The sequence below is a fragment of the Oncorhynchus kisutch genome, linkage group LG4 (genome assembly GCF_002021735.2).
Source record: "Oncorhynchus kisutch isolate 150728-3 linkage group LG4, Okis_V2, whole genome shotgun sequence".
NCBI lineage: Eukaryota > Metazoa > Chordata > Actinopteri > Salmoniformes > Salmonidae > Oncorhynchus > Oncorhynchus kisutch.
Window position 1 is genome coordinate 23,958,603 of NC_034177.2, and position 16,394 is coordinate 23,974,996.

The 16,394-nt window shown below is 43.2% G+C and overlaps 1 pseudogene; it reads left to right on the top strand.

Moving 5' to 3' along the window:
- Window positions 1–213: 213 nt before the first annotated feature.
- LOC116372784 (anillin-like) lies at window positions 214–16,394 on the top strand (annotated as a pseudogene).

Consider the following 16,394-nt stretch of genomic DNA (forward strand, 5'->3'; position numbering starts at 1 on the left):
TGTATATACTGTACTCTATACCATCTACTGTATCTTGCCTATGCCGTTCGGCCATCATTCATCCATATATGTACATATTCTTATTCATTCCTTTACACTTGTGTGTATAAGGTAGTTGTAGTGAAATTGTTAGATTACTTGTTAGATATTACTGCATGGTCGGAACTAGAAGCACAAGCATTTCGCTACACTCGCATTAACACCTGCTAACCATGGGTATGGGACCAATACAATTTGATTTGATTTTATCTGATCAATACCGCGATTTAGAGATGGCAGAGGGCCAGATATGATGGGACTTTTGTTAGTGTCTAGCAGAGAGTCAATCAACTCTTTCAAATCCAGTTTAAACTTTTCAGAGCTGCCCTTCATAATGTCATTAAAACCCACATGGACTACGATAGAATCGATGTCCATGTCCTGGCGTAATACATTCGGGAGCAGCTTAGTAATGTGATTTACTCGAGCTCTGGGATAAGACATTGTTTTTGCACCAGGAACGGTCACATTCTTATCATGGAGCTTCCCAGAATCACGGCTGGCGAGAAGGACAAGGAAATCCGCCCACTCCAACGCTTCTCAGGATTCGGAGAACTCTTTATGGACGGGCGAGACGCAGGATATGTTTGACTCAGAGAGCTGAAATTTAGCACACATGCTGAGGGAAATGAGTCTAGCTAATCCAAGCGATATCTCAGACACCACTGGCCTGATTTTGACAAAAGGTATGTGAATGATGCATCTTGCCATAGAGATCCGGCATTTACAAAATTACACTGAATTACACACGGCGACAAAGCATTGGAAAACGACTTTAGGCGCACTAGAGTTCACTCAGAGGTGGTTTAAAGTAAACTGAATTACAATGTTGACTTTTCTTATGGATAACAGTATTAAGCGAAGGGTTTTACTAATGCTCAGTTTTATTGTCTGGAGAGCTGCTCAATTTGAAATGGAAGTTATGGAACTCCTTGTACTTGTGTTATGGGAAAAAGTTGACAATGAAAATGACATTAAATGTGGAGAATGATAGGCTACATTTGCATCTGTTGGCCATCAAGTAGTTGATATGTCATTGTAGGCTACTGTAGCCTACCATTTAATACAATAAGTACAGTATGTTGAAATGACGATAAGCCCAAAGGGGGCGCTTACAGTAATCAACTGAAATTCCAATCTTTGAACGAGCATATCTCCTGTCCGGTTGGTGTTTGAATTGTTATCACTAATTGGCCCAAATGGGGGCACTGCACCATTTGTGGGGGACAACATGTTTACTGTTGACTTGTATTGGATTTTGGTTGTATTTGACAAATCGAGAGTTTGGGAGACTTCAAGGATCTAATAAAGTTAGTTAAAGTTCCTTGTCTCTTCCGCTCTGGAAGTTAATCGTCTACCTACCATAAATACAATACCAAAAGTTTTGCGCACTAACGCTTGGTAGTCTTAGGGCGATGTTTTCAAGCACAACAGACGTACGTCTAGAACCCGCTGAAATTCAAAGTTTAAAGTAGGAAAGGCATCGAATAAACAAAGTCGTTTGAATCTTCACTGCAATTTATGCCCAGTCGTGACTTGTTTGCCACACACTGACATTTCTGTTAAGGTAAGAGGATGCTATATCCTACACATTTTAGCTAACGGTAAGTCGTTTCAGCCACATACGTTAGCTAACAGCAGTATGCAGCAGGCTCTGGGCTGGACCTCTCAACCAGCTCATTTGCATAATCGATAGCTAGCTGGGCACTGCACTTAATTTGGTTTATTTTATAGGAGCATGGATAGGAAACATCGAAGTGGGTTGTCGACAACTTTGAAGACACATAGAGGTCCTCTGTCTGACACAAAGGACAATGTCCCCTCGTCAGGTGAGTGTGTTGTCAATGTGTAGCTAACAAACACATAACTAACAGTGCAGAGTTGGGGCATACCCGTTATTATGAACTTCCTTATCCTGTCTTAGAGGTCAATGATGTTCAGAAGAGGCGTCGCCTGAAGTTGTTGGGCGAGGAGAACGTCAGTCCTAACAAGAGTTCTTCATCAAGAGACCACCTCTGCTGTGCAGAGCTGGAGGTGAAGCCAGACACCCCGCTCTCTGCTCTGTCCGCTCCAGAGTACAGCAACTAACCCAGAGAAGTGAGGGTAAGATAAGACATGCTGCTGCTAATCTCTTTATTTATATTATCTGTCCTGATTGCCTAGTCACTTTTACCTACCTACATGTACATATTATCTCAATTATCTCCTTGTAAACTCAGCAAAAAGAAATGTCCTTTCACTGTCAACTGTGTTTATTTTCAGCAAACTTAACATGTGTAAACATTTGTATGAACATAACAAGATTGAACAACTGAGACATAAACTGGACATGTGACTAACAGAAATGGAATAATGTGTCCCTGAACAAAGGGGGCATCAAAAGTAACAGTCCGTATCTGGTGTGGCCAAGAGCTGCACTAGGTACTGCAGTACATCTCCTCATGGACTGCACCAGATTTGCTAGTTCTTGCTGTGAGATGTTACGCCACTCTTCCTCCAAGGCACCTGCAAGTTCCTGAACATTTCTGGGGGGAATGGCCTTAGCCCTCACCCTCAGATCCAACATGTCCCAGACGTGCTCAATGGGATTGAGATCTGGGCTCTTCGCTGGCCATGGCATAACACTGACATTCCTATCTTGCAGGAAATCACGCACAGAACAAGCATTATGGCTGGTGGCATTGTCATGCTGTGGAGGGTCATGTCAGGATGAGCCTGCAGGAAGGGTACCACATGAGGGAGGAGGATGTCTTCCTTGTAACGCACAGCGTTGAGATTACCTGCAATGACAACAAGCTCAGTCCGATGATGCTGTGACACACCGCCCCAGACCATGACGGACCCTCCACCTCCAAATCGCTCCCGCTCCAGAGTACAGGCCTAGGTGTAACTCATTCCTTCGACGATAAACGCGAACCCGACCCTCACCCCTGGTGAGACAAAATCGCGACTCGTCAGTGAAGAGTGGGTTTGTGCCTATAGGCGACGTTGTTGCCGGTGATGTCTGAGGACCTGCCTTACAACAGGCCTACAAGCCCTCAGTCCAGCCTCTGGCTCTGCCAATTGCGGCCAGTCTGAGCACTGATGGAGGGATTGTGGTTTCTGGTGTAACTCGGGCAGTTGTTGTTGCCATCCTGTACCTGTCCCGCAGGTGTGATGTTCGGATGTACCGATCCTGTGCAGGTGTTGTTACACGTGGTCTGCCACTGCGAGGACGATCAGCTGTCCATCCTGTCTCCCTGTAGTGTTGTCTTAGGCGTCTCACAATACAAACATTGCAATTTATTGCCCTGGCCACATCTGCAGTCCTCATGCCTCCTTGCAGCGTGACTAAGGCATGTTCGCGCAGATAAGCAGGGACCCTGGGCATCTATTCTTTGGTGTTTTTCAGAGTCAGTAGAAAGGCCTCTTCAGTGTCCTAAGTTTTCATAACTGTGTCCTTAATTGCCTACCGCTTGTAAGCTGTTAGTGTCTTAACAACCGTTCCACAGGTGCATGTTCATTAATTGTTTATGGTTCATTGAACAAGCATGGCAAACCGTGTTCAAACCCTTTACAATGACAATCTGTGAAGTCATTTGGATTTTTATGAATTATCTTTGTAAGACAGGGTCCTGAAAAAGGGATTTTTATATAGCCCAATAATGGATTAAAGGAGACTTACTCCTTATAGCTCATGGACCTTACATGTTCTGTTTAAAGGCGAACTGGCTCTGGCAGCCCAAATGGCCAAACAATCAATCTAAACGTGAATCAATTCTCAAATGTGGTATGGTTCTGAAAACATAAATCCCTCTATTTTAATATCACTTCAAAATTTCACAAATGCAAAGTACATAGTTACTGTACAGTGTTTTAATAGTTGCAGTATTTTTCAGTGACAACATGTTTGTGTCGTCTGACTTCCGGATTTCGGAGATGCACATAGCTAATTTGCACAGGTAGTCCACTCTGTTTTCCTGTAAACAAGCACTGTAACATGAAAAATATGGCTGTGTGGGAAACCTGACCCTATAAAGGTGTATCAATTTAACCTTTTGTTCTTTGAAGATTATTTCTCGCCGATATGAAAGAAAAGGTCCTTGTGCTTCAAAAACCGTACCGCCAGCAATCCATGTTAATGTTCAGACCAAGTGTTGGGAGTCTTCTAAAACCTCCCTGTACAGAAAACGGCTTCTTCCAATGACTTACGTAATGGAACTGCGAGTCATCATGATACTAGAGCTATCCTTGTATTATAGCCTCTTTATTGATATTCATTGTTACTATTTTCCATTTTTATTTAGAACATTTTCGTACTTTTTAAATCTGCCTTGTTGGGAAAGGGCTCGTTAAGTAAGCATTTCACGGTAAAGTCTACACCTGTTGTATTTGGAGCATGTGACCAAGTTTGATTTGACAACTCTCCCTCCTAAAATAACCTACATGCAATACTTAGATCTGTAGTCATTGAGAAACGGTGACCAATGGTGGTTGTTTTGTTTGTAGGAGGCCCTCTACTGGCTCCGAGACCATCCATTATAATCCAGGAAGGGTTCAAAAAGCACATTCTTATTGGTGAGTAATCTTACACATTCACCTTTAATGCTTCTTTACACAGTGTGCAACACTCACTTGCCAATGTAAAGAATGCATCATTATCAGTCATTGAATGTGAGGGAGAACACTTGTCTGCTCTGAGGTTGTTGTATGATAGGAGCATCTGGTCTGTTTTTCAGGTGAGGCAGAATTCAGCTCACGGGTGGAGCGGTTTAACGCCCCCACCACCTGTCCAGCCAGCCCTCTGCCAGGAAACTGGTGCCCCCGTACCCTCTCCAACGCCGTTACCAACTTACAGCTTAAACTTGAGGACAGTGAAACACCCAGCTCCAAGCAAGTCTCCTGCATACGCCAGGTCTGTGCCACACACACACCAGGCAGTGAAGTAAGATTTTCAATGTGGTTTGTGTGCTCACCAACTCTCTTGAGAACAGCAGGAGCTTATCTAGAGGTTGTTGAAATGTTGATATTACACAATTGTTAAGATTTCTGGGAAGTGTCTGTCTAAAGGCTTCTATTTGTCTGACCAATCAGGAAAGGGAGGAGGAGCTGCGACTCTTAAGGGCCCAGCCAATTGCAAAGAATGTCTTTCTAAATCAAAGATTCTCTGATTCCTCACTGACTGAGGTAAGTTTGGTGTTACCCTCCCCTTGTGTCTGGTAATGGCATATTGTTCTTAAGGGTTATGTTTGTGGCTCTTTGGTTGAGCTCAAGTACTCGGTTCCTGATAGAACAATGGTATTTGTTGTGAGATCATTAGAGGGCGACCCCACCCGTCTCCTCATCCTCCCCTCGGATGATGGTTGGCTATAGCAGGAGACTGCAGTGGCCACCGTTCCAACCATGGAATGTGAGTTTACATATATGGACATTAGACTCTGTGTAACTGGTTCTGTGGAGAAACCGGGGTGTCTCAATGTCACAGGTGTCACTGACAATCATTGTCCTCTTCAAAGTCATGTGAATGGTAATCGGGTTTAAGGGTTCACCTGGTCCTTTACATAGTGGCACAGTACCTTTTGTAATATGTGTATTACAAAAGGCTTCATAGATGTGTGCATGAGAGGAACAAAGGTGCTTGCTTGTATTTTGGCCTGAGCTATTTAAAAAAAAAAAAATGTTTTGTCCAGCAGGCAGACCTCAATGTGACTGGTGATGAACCTCTCTGGGTGAAGGACGGCAGCTTTACCGAGACTTCTGTCACTGCTAAGATCCATGGAGTGGAGCCTCCAATCCAAGACATTGGTAAGACACTGCAAGAGGAGAAGTCACTATTACAGATGAAGAGCTTGGAGGTAGACACTTTAACAGTATATATTGAGAAAAATCTAACTGTTCCTGTTAGTCAGAGTTTTGTGCAAATGTCAGTGTAGATTATGGGTGTGAGATGAGAGCCTCAGTTTACAACATGGATGTACCACCACAAGAGGTTGAGGAGACGCATGACAGAGGAGGCAGAGTGCACTCTGGACATTTGTCAGGGAAATGCTCTGCCAGATAAACGACATGAGGCAGCAGAGGGTCCTGTAGTGAAAGAGCAGGACAAGGCAGAGTCTTCTGCTAGTAACAAGCAGGAGGAAAGAGGTTCAGTCCTTAGTGAGAAGCAGAGGGGTGTGAAGTTCTACAGTGCCTTGCGAAAGTATTCGGCCCCCTTGAACTTTGCGACCTTTTGCCACATTTCAGGCTTCAAACATAAAGATATAAAACTGTATTTTTTGGTGAAGAATCAACAACAAGTGGGACACAATCATGAAGTGGAACGACATATATTGGATATTTCAAACTTTTTTAACAAATCAAAAACAGAAAAATTGGGCGTGCAAAATTATTCAGCCCCCTTAAGTTAATACTTTGTAGCGCCACCTTTTGCTGCGATTACAGCTGTAAGTCGCTTGGGGTATGTCTCTATCAGTTTTGCACATCGAGAGACTGACATTTTTTCCCATTCCTCCTTGCAAAACAGCTCGAGCTCAGTGAGGTTGGATGGAGAGCATTTGTGAACAGCAGTTTTCAGTTCTTTCCACAGATTCTCGATTGGATTCAGGTCTGGACTTTGACTTGGCCATTCTAACACCTGGATATGTTTATTTTTGAACCATTCCATTGTAGATTTTGCTTTATGTTTTGGATCATTGTCTTGTTGGAAGACAAATCTCCGTCCCAGTCTCAGGTCTTTTGCAGACTCCATCAGGTTTTCTTCCAGAATGGTGCTGTATTTGGCTCCATCCATCTTCCCATCAATTTTAACCATCTTCCCTGTCCCTGCTGAAGAAAAGCAGGCCCAAACCATGATGCTGCCACCACCATGTTTGACAGTGGGGATGGTGTGTTCAGGGTGATGAGCTGTGTTGCTTTTACGCCAAACATAATGTTTTGCATTGTTGCCAAAAAGTTCAATTTTGGTTTCATCTGACCAGAGCACCTTCTTCCACATGTTTGGTGTGTCTCCCAGGTGGCTTGTGGCAAACTTTAAACAACACTTTTTATGGATATCTTTAAGAAATGGCTTTCTTCTTGCCACTCTTCCATAAAGGCCAGATTTGTGCAATATACGACTGATTGTTGTCCTATGGACAGAGTCTCTCACCTCAGCTTTAGATCTCTGCAGTTCATCCAGAGTGATCATGGGCCTCTTGGCTGCATCTCTGATCAGTCTTCTCCATGTATGAGCTGAAAGTTTAGAGGGACGGCCAGGTCTTGGTAGATTTGCAGTGGTCTGATACTCCTTCCATTTCAATATTATCGCTTGCACAGTGCTCCTTGGGATGTTTAAAGCTTGGGAAATCTTTTGTATCCAAATCCGGCTTTAAACTTCTTCACAACAGTATCTCGGACCTGCCTGGTGTGTTCCTTGTTCTTCATGATGCTCTCTGCGCTTTTAACGGACCTCTGAGACTATCACAGTGCAGGTGCATTTATACGGAGACTTGATTACACACAGGTGGATTGTATTTATCATCATTAGTCATTTAGGTCAACATTGGATCATTCAGAGATCCTCACTGAACTTCTGGAGAGAGTTTGCTGCACTGAAAGTAAAGGGGCTGAATAATTTTGCACGCCCAATTTTTCAGTTTTTGATTTGTTAAAAAAGTTTGAAATATCCAATAAATGTCGTTCCACTTCATGATTGTGTCCCACTTGTTGTTGATTCTTCACAAAAACATACAGTTTTATATCTTTATGTTTGAAGCCTGAAATGTGGCAAAAGGTCGCAAAGTTCAAGGGGGCCGAATACTTTCGCAAGGCACTGTATATAGGTGAACAGTTGGATGATGAGTCCCATTCCCTTTTAGATGATAAGCAAGTGTCAATGGAGTCGGGAGGAGGTAGGGTCCACGATAGAGGAAGAGAAGGGGAAGATGAGGTCCCCACTAGAGGAGGAGAAGAAGGAAATGAGGTGTTCTGTAGTTGAAGAGATGGGGTACTTTGTAGGTGAGGAGCAGATGGAAGTGGGGTCCCCACTAGAGAAGGTTGGGTTCCCATTATGTCAGGAGCAAGAGGAGATGAAATCTTCAGGGGTTGAAGAACAAGGGAAGCCAGAAAGTCTTGTAGATTAGGTCCAGGGTGTGGCATCTGCTGAAGGTGAAGACCAGGGGAGGGGGGTTCTGTTTTGGGTCATAAGCAGGGGTTGACCACAAACTCGTCAGACAGGGAACAGGAAGACTCTGAGCTACATACAGATCAGGAACAGACTTTTGAACTGCAGTCAGAGGCAAAAGAGCTAAAGAAAGTCACCTTTACCCTGGAGCCAGAAATGATCAATGACTAGGCTCTGTGTGAGCTGGACTCCTCATCTAGCTGGAGAAGAGAGAGTATGTCAGGTGAGACAAATGTGGTTTAGGGCTGTTGGCACAAGTTGGTGAGGTGATAAATAAACAATTTGGGTTTCTTACAGTGATTTTCGAAAGTATTCATACCCCTTGACTTATTCCACATTGTTATTACAGCCTGAATTGAAAATGGATTAAATAGATTATTTTTTCTCGAATCCATCTACACACACACTATTCCATAATGACAAAGTGAAAATATGTTTAGTCATTTTTGCAAATTATTGAAAATTAAATACAGAAATATATTTACATAAGTATTCTACTTTGTAGAAGCACATTCGGCAGCGATTACAGCTGTGAGTGTTTCTGGGAAAGTCTCTAAGAGCTTTCCACACCTGGATTGTGTAACATTATTGTATTCAAAATTCTTCATTCTCTGTCAAATTGGTTCTTAATCATTGTTAAACAATCATTTTCAGGTCTTGCCATAGATTTTTAAACAGATTTAAGTCCAAACTAACTCAGCCACTCAGGAACATTCATTGTCTTAGTAGTAAGCAACTCCAGTGTAGATTTATGTTTTAGGTTATTGTCCTGCTGAAAGCTGAATTAATCTCCCAGTGTCGGTTGGAAAGCAGACTGGACCTGGTTTTCATCTATGATTTTGCCATTCGATTCCGTTTCTTTTTTTTATCCTGAAAAACTCCCAGTCCAAACCGATTACAAGCATACCAATAACATGATGCACCGTGTGTGTGTGTGGTACTCCGTAATGGCTTGTATTGGATTTGCCTCAAACAAAACACGTTGTATTCAGGACAAAGTTAATTGCTTTGCCACATTTTGTGCACTATTACTTTAGTGCCTTGTTGCAAACAGGGTGCATGTTTTGGAATATTTGTATTCTGTACATGCCTCCTTTTCACTATCAATTAGGTTAGCATTGTGGAGTAACTACAATGTTGTTGATTCATCCTCAGTTTTCTCCTATCACAGCCATTAAACTCTAACTGTTTTAGTCACCATTGGTCTCAAGGTGAAATCTGAGCAGTTTCCATCCTCTCCAGCAACTGAGTTAGGAAGGACGCCTGTGGGTATTGATACACCATCCAAAGTGTAATTAGTAACTTCGCCATGCTCAAAGGGAAATTCCATGTCTGCTTTTAATTTTTTTACCCATCTACCAATAGGTGCTCTTTGCGAGGCATTGGAAAACCTCCCAGGTCTTTGGTTGAATCTGTGATTGAAATTAATTTCTTGACTGAGGGACCTTACAATTAGGGACCTTACAATTATCTGTATGTGTGGGGTACAGAGATGAGGTCATTCAAAAATGTTAAACACTATCGCAAACTTGTTAAGCACATTTTTAGGCTCGCCATAAAAGGGGTTGAATACCTATTGACTCAAGACATTTGAGCTTTAAATTGGTTAATAATTTGTAATCATGTTAAAATCATAATTCCACTTTGAGATTAAGGGGTATTGTGAGTAGGCCAGTGACGCACAGTCTAAATTGAATCAATTTTAAATTCAGTCTGCCTGTAACAACAAAATGTGGAAAAAGTCTAGGGGTGTGAATACTGTCTGAAGGCACTGTACATGCAGTCGCTTACACACCTGGGTTATAAAGATACTGGTCATATTTTACTGTCTGCAGTGCACTCCATTCTAAACAATCGGTTCAATGGGTCACTGCCACCACCTCACACACCTATCATTTTTTTTACACTGAACAACCAAATGATGAGCCATTTGAAATATTTGTTACAAGTTGGAAAACCAGGTCCCAGACATAATACAGCAATAGTTTGTTTGAATGTTAACTTACTGCATATGGGGATATATCCACAGAGGCTGAGCTGAGCTCTCAAGATGAAACCAACACTGCTGAGATGATTGACCTGATGTTTAAGGACATGCTGGAGGCTTCTGCCCAGGGAAGGGAGAAGGAGGGCAATGAGGATTATGACAGTGCCATAGCCACAGTGATGCGCAGAAAGGAGAAAACAGAGTTGGACAAGGAGAAAGCTGAGGAGGGTGAAGACCTGGAAGAGATCAGGGAACTGGACTCCAGTGTAGATGAGCTGCTGACCCTCCCACCCAGCTGCATCCTCTCTCCTCTCAGCAGGTCTGTGGAAGCTGTGGTCACTCCAATGGTAAGGCTCTGCAGACAGACAAAGGTTGCCAGGGTCACCTTGTTCAATGTGATTCTGAAAGTGTTGCCCTGCAGTTTTAAAGCTTGGAGTGTTTACACTTCCAAATTGACATCTAAGTGTTTTAATATCCCTGCAGAGACTTGCAGCTAGTCAGCCAGCCACCCCACCATCCCTACCTCTGACTCCTGAAGAGCTGACCACTCCCCCTGCCGACAGTGCCCCTCTCTACAAGTGAGCCATCATGTCCTCTACACCAGGGTTTCCCAAACTCTGTCCTGCCCCCCCCAGGGTGCACATTTAGGCTTTTGCCTTAGCACTACACAGCTGATTCAAATAATCAAATCTTGATGGTGAGTCTGTTATTAGGGTGTAAAAAAACAAAACGGTGTGAGGGGATCAGCTAACATGAGTGAAATTGGAAAAAAATATTTTCACTATGAAAATCTTTCAAAAGATATGATTGGCAATCACCTGAGTAGAACAGTGGTCTAAGTCACTACAGATTCGGGTTCAGTCACGGGCTGTGTTGCAGCCGGCTGTGACATGGAGACCCATGAGGTAGTGCACAATTGGCCCAGCGTTGTCCGGGTTAGGGGAGGGTTTGGCCGGTTGGAAAGTCCTTGTCCCATTGCGCTCTAGCGACTCCTGTGGTGAGCCGGGCGCATGCACGCTGACATGGTCGCCAGTTGGACGGTGTTTCCTCCAGCGCATTGGTGCAGCTGGCTTCCGGGTTAAGTGAGAAGTGTGTCAAGAAGGAGTGCGGCTTGGCAGGGTCGTGTTTCGGAGGACGCGTGGGTCTCGACCTTCGCCTCTCCTGAGTCCATACGGGAATTGCAGTGATGTGACAAGACTGTAACTACCAATTGACTATCAAGAAATGTAGGTAAAAAGTACAACAAAAAAATGATTGGCTTGTGATTTCTACCTGTGACTGATGACTCCAATGTGTTTTGTCATTGATTGATTAACAGCATCGATGCTTACCGTACCCAGAGGCAGAGCACCAAGCCAGCTATTCAGAGTGTAACCCCAGGGTTGCAGAGGCGTGCCGCTGAGAAGTCCCACCCCCAGAAAACTGTCAACACCAAGGACAGGATCATGGTCTGTAGTACAACTTGGAGCGGTTGAGTCTAGTGTGTCTTCTGTGTCATGGAGTGTGACTACCACTGTAGCATTTCATCCAAAACGTTCCTTTATGTGAAGGCATTGACAAATGTACCACATGGATAACATAACTATGCCTCTGACACTGTAAAGAAATATTATTTAAATGATTATGGCTGGGTGGAGTGAATATCCTGTCCTGCTGTGATTGGTCAGGTTCTGAATGAGGAGGCTGCCAAGCTACAGACGGTCATCAATCAGACGTTGCAGGCCCTGCTGCACTGACAAGGACCACGGCAGAGGTTCCCTGGAGGAGGCTGAGAAACTACTGCTCGTCTCCTGTGAGTCGCCGCTGGTCATATCCACCTTCTAGCGCAACGATTCCAGTTTTTCCATCTGCTCAGTTAGTTTATACACAAACTCATCTCTATCTCTGTCCTATGGTTATTCCTCTCCTTTCCCTCCCAAATCCTTCTATTCTGGAGTGAATGATGAACCTCTTGATTAGTCTCCATTGTATTGTCATCTGACTGTCCCCTCTCTCTCTCTGTGTCAGGTGAGAAGCGGGCGGCCCTGCTGGCTGAGGTGACCAGGCTGAGGGAGAGGGGGGTTTCTGGGGAGTTAGAGGGCGGTGATGGTGAGGGGGACACCAGCATGTCCCAGCACCCCTACAGGGGCACCGTCAGCATCAACAGTGTCCAGCTCCCTCTCAAGGTGGAGTTTGTCTGCTCAGCCCGCACACAAACAGGTACCTACCATCCGATATGCTATGCATGTTGTCACCTTTATAATGTAAAGTTTATTTTGAATCTGCCAGCTGCAGAGGTTAGTTGTTTGCCTCTTCATTTAGGTTAAATGCTCAAAACCGTATAGTCCAATTCATTTGCTTGCTGTCGGTGTGCGTGTTATAGAGACCACTCGCCGGTGGACGACTGACGGCCATCATTTTGGCCGTATTTCTACATGTAGAATCAGTTAGAAAATTACAGCCGGCTCTGTTCAGAGGTGCCAAGTACTCTCGGCCGGCAATCCTACTGGTCTGTCCGTGCCTTGAAAGAGATTCTTATGTAATGTCTACTGTATTACTGCTGAAATGGCTTTCACCCCTCGTCTGTCCAAGTCTTTCTGATTCTGTACTGTGTCCCTTCAGGCAGGACATTCACTCTAACTTTGAGATTGATGTTGAGGTCTACAGCCTGGTGAGATGGAACGTATTACTGAATGTGTCACTTAAAACGGATGTATTAGTAAATCTTTACAATAGAGGGTCAATGTTGAGAAAGGTGTTAATAGGTTGTATGTATTATTTCCAAACATTCTTCTATTACTCAGTCCCACACCTCAGGCAACACCTGTAATGTGGATCTCCACAGCTCTTCCAGGTCAAAGGTGAGTGAGCTAATCTTCTGATTTAAGAAATGCTGTCCAGTGTTCTATAGATTACAATGAAGTATACATGCGAGTGTTCTGCACAAAGCTCATTTCTGATCATACTACTTGTTCTTCTTTAAGATCACCCCAAGGAAGCTTCTAAGCACCATAAAGGTGATCAGCTTTCTTATCTGCCTAGTACTTGAAATGTCCCACTCACTGTGTATGTATCTGCATGACCCTTTTCAATGAAGTGCTGTATATGTTAGGACACTGTATAGATCTGGGATGTCAGAGAATACATATTTGATCGGTAAGAGTGCAGAAAGGCACACATGCATTTAATTTGGAATAGATGCATAGACACCAACCCTTTTTCCTTACTTGTTACACATTTCTCATCTGAAAACTTTTTCTTGTTGCTTTTCAACAGAGATCCAACCACCGTGTGACATGTAAGTATTATTGTCCCGGTTGCATATAATCTGAAGATAACATTCATCCTGAGTGGTGTCAGTTTTTGATTTAGATCAAATCAACCGCCCACAGCTTCTACCATGCCAGCCCTGAACACCCGCCGCACCAGCCACTTCTCTCTGGTTGGTTCTCACAAGATCTCCCTGGCCTCCCTGGGCCATAGTAAGATCCCCCTGGACAAGGTAGACTCACCTCACCTGGCTGCACGTCACAGTCACCTGCTGCAGTGCTCCAGCCTGGATGATTGTATATCAGATATGTGGCGATTTATGTTTTTGTCACTGCATTCATGGATTTATCTTGTCCTTTTTTATTTTGAACCACCTGATTGCTAGCTTGTTTCACTCACGGTCACTTGAGGATGTGGGTTACCATTTGATTGAATCTATGTCATGTCACATTTCAGATTTTTCCACCCGTCGTAATTCTGTTGTCATTTCCTCACATGACTTTAGTTTGTTTTTGGTTTAAAGTTTTCCCGTGTCTGGGTGGGGATCACTGGTGACGTAACCTTTACCACCCCCTGTGCTGTGTCTCCACTTGTGCACAGATACAGTTTGAAGGCAAAATCAGGAGACTCCTGGGAGATGAGTTTCAGGAAAAGGTTTTGCTCTCACTTTTTCTCTTTTCTCTTTGCTTCTCCATTTGACTCCTTTCATGCCTCTGAGTGTGTGGCCAGCAACACTGGTATCAACAAACAATAATTAGTCTTAGCTACACTGGCTTCAATATCAGTGATGGTGTACTCTATATAAGTAGATGAAAATGTGTGTAGAAATAAATGTATGTTCCTATGACTTAAAAATACAATCATTGCATATTGCTTTCCACTGCATGTTTTGTTTACCTCCTTAGCTAGATGAACTATTACAAGCAGCACAACCCTGGCATCCATGTCCTGCTAGTTCCCCCTCCTCTCTGCACAGGTGCCCTTCCTATCTCCACTAGAGGGAAACATCTACCTGCGACTAGACAGCGAGAGCCACTCTAACGTCCAACACCAGGGCTTCCTTGTGAGTTACTGTTTTGTTTAAACCCAAATCATTGGGATCTCTCCTGTGAATATTATCCTGCTTCTGTCCTCTATACTTTCTTTAAGGTATTTCATCTTCCACCCACCCCTTCTTTCTCCCTTCTCCTTCCATTCAGACAATGTTTGAGGTGGTGAATGGATTTGGAGCTTGGCATCGATGCTTCTTTGTCCTGGAGGGAAACCACATGTCCTATTAGAACCACCCCAATGACCAGGGCAGCAAGGTGGGCATTGAAGTGACAGATGACTATAGACTGGAGCTCTTAGTTTTATTTCTCGTAGACCAAGTTACACCCTGACTTTATATTTCTTATGGTCATTGAACTCTTAAAAACATTCTGTTATTCCCTCTACTGTACTGTCTGTTGTGCTTGCAGGTAGCAGAAGGCAGTATCTCTTTGTTTAGTTCCTCTAGTCAAAGTGTGAAGCCAGTGAAGAGGGACTCCTGTGCTCGCCCTTATACTTTTGAACTGGTCAGTGGCATCCAGACTGCACAACAGAATGACCAGCTCGCTCTGGCCAAGTAAGATTAGATTTCATAGTTGTTACTTTACAGTTCATGCTAGACAACTACTCACATGATACAAGCAAATTACCATTCCTTGACAACAAGTGGTCATGGATGTTTTCAATATGAATGTTTTGTGAATGACGGATCCTGCTAAAGTAAGCATATCTGTGTATGTCATAGACGGTGGTGTATCTTCATAGATCTAGCATGACATTTCAGTATTCCCATTAAGTGTTGAATCCAATCTCTGTTCCAAGATCTCTCTGTTCTTCAGGTGCTGGTTCTCAGCAGATACGCGGGAGGATCAAAAGGACTGGATGGAGAAGCTGAACCAGGTTCTCCTGGACCTGCATGCCTGGACTCACCGAGCCCTGAACCATGCTGGAGCACAGCCCAACACTCAGGCCAGCAGTGGGAACATAAGGGAGAGCAGTCTGTAACACACTATTATATAATGATATGCTATATCTTTATATATATATATCCCTCTCTCTCTCTTTATATATCTTTATGGATTCTTAGGATTACCATTGGGAGGTTATTTTATACGTGGTGATATTTTTGCCTTGTCACTTTGAATAGCTCTTTAAAATAGAGCTCCATCTTGTGGCCTATTAGCATTATATACTATTTAACTGAGCTTGAAGTGGACAATTTAACTACATCCATATAATCTAGAAACTACTGAATAAGTATCAAAGCTAGTGCAGAAGAGCCCTAACACTAAATGGATGATTAGTCCAATAGTGTAGTTATAATTCTGATAAGCCAAACACTACAAAGCATGACATGTCTACTGGACAACATTATTTCAGTACTACAGCATTGCTGTAATACCCTCTAAAGTGTGGAAATATGTCTCTCAGAAATAATATAGTCTACCTCTAAAATATATAAATACCTATTCTAAAAACTCATGAATTAAGTGATTTAAGTAGAATTGCAGTGCAAGTTGAGTTATAGTATTGTACTTGACAACCTGCTACGAGGTTGGAAATACTGACCATTAATGAGTTCCTTCATTCAAAATCTAGTGCTGTGTTGTGCATAACCTAACAGGGGCCAGACCACAAAAATGGCAGCTACCCAGGCAAGGCAATTGAGAGTATAGAATGATGTACGTCCGAAGGAGATGTTCGGCATAATGTTAGTGCCTCATCTGATGATAAATCCTAGTAGGACCCTAAAGGGACATGATGAATGTAGCTGCTGTCTGTAGACTCTGATGTTAACCTATTTCCCCCCATTTGATGTATTTGCTGTCAATCTGTCATTCTCTTTTTGTATGTGGATGTTATCAGCTACCTGTCAACATTCTTATATGCAGTTGATTTGATAAAGGTACTACAAGTAAATAATAAAAATGTCTCTAATAGTGTACATTA